This window comes from Ostrea edulis, chromosome 1 (assembly GCF_947568905.1).
Source record: "Ostrea edulis chromosome 1, xbOstEdul1.1, whole genome shotgun sequence".
In the NCBI taxonomy this organism is placed as follows: Eukaryota; Metazoa; Mollusca; class Bivalvia; order Ostreida; family Ostreidae; genus Ostrea; species Ostrea edulis.
In genome coordinates this window covers 61,142,097-61,143,344 of record NC_079164.1, presented here as the reverse complement: position 1 = coordinate 61,143,344, position 1,248 = coordinate 61,142,097, and positions in this window count along the sequence as shown.

Sequence of the window (1,248 nt, the reverse complement as noted above, 5' to 3'; positions counted from 1 at the left end):
CCCTATTGAATTTTAGGTCACATGGTCAATTCACTCTTGACATAGGAAGATATTGTCTGCTCAATATTTTGAATTGATGATAATACTATCAATTAAATGAGGTGTGTGTATAACCCTTTTCAATTTTGCACCATGGGGGGCATATGTGTTTTACAAACATCTCTTGTTTAATTTTCATTTCCCCAGAAAAAAAATTAATAACAAAAGGCATCACACAAAGTGTTAATCAAGTTAACAGTCAAAGAATCTTTGGTAGAACATTCTGTGACTTTAATCATTCACTCATGTCACTGGGAAGCAAGTTTGTTTGAAATCGTAATTTTTGCGAAAATAAAAAAATCGGGATGGGCCCTTTTTTTGAGGGGCGGGCGGGAATGATAATCTAACAATTAATTTTAATTGACCTAACTCCATCCGAATTCATCTGCAAGGGTATGTTAAAAGATGACCGGTCAACCATCAGATGTACAGTGGATCTGTGGCTGTGATGCAAGGGTATGTTAAAATTTGACCGGTCAACCATCAGCTGCACAGTGGATCTGTGACTGTGTGATGCAATTGCACACATACTTCACACAGGATTTTAAGACAAGAGGCCCACAGACCTTATCAGTCACCTGAATACTAGTGAAAAAGTATCACTACTCCCACAGACCTTATCAGTTACCTGAATACTAGTGAAAAAGTATCACTACTCCCACAGACCTTATCAGTCACCTGAGTACTAGTGAAAAAGTATCACTACTCAAGGACTATGAAATCTAGAAAAAATTTCCTGTTCTGAATATCTAAGCTAATTAATTCCAATGTTCAGCAACAGTATAAAACAAGATAATAATACTAATAATGATTGGTTTTATATAGCACCTTATCCAGCGTATGCTGCTCAAAGCGCTTTACAATTATCAATGTACATTATTACCCTGGCAGACCTTATATCAATCTAGAACTTTCTCAGCCTCCTAGGAAGCATACAGTGCAAGCTGCCATTACAAGCGCTAGAGCACTAACATTCTAACAATATCTTTCACTGTCTATAGCCAGGTACCCCTTTTACACTTGGGTGGAGTGAGGAAATTCATGTAAAGTGCCTTTCCCAAGGACACAACGTCAGACCTGCCGCGACTAGGACTCGAACCCACGACCTTTCGGTCGAGAGTCTGACGGCCTAAGCACTCGGCCACCGACGCCACTATGCATGTGTTCTTAGAACTTCAATGCCCTCAAAAGTGCATACACCGATAAAGG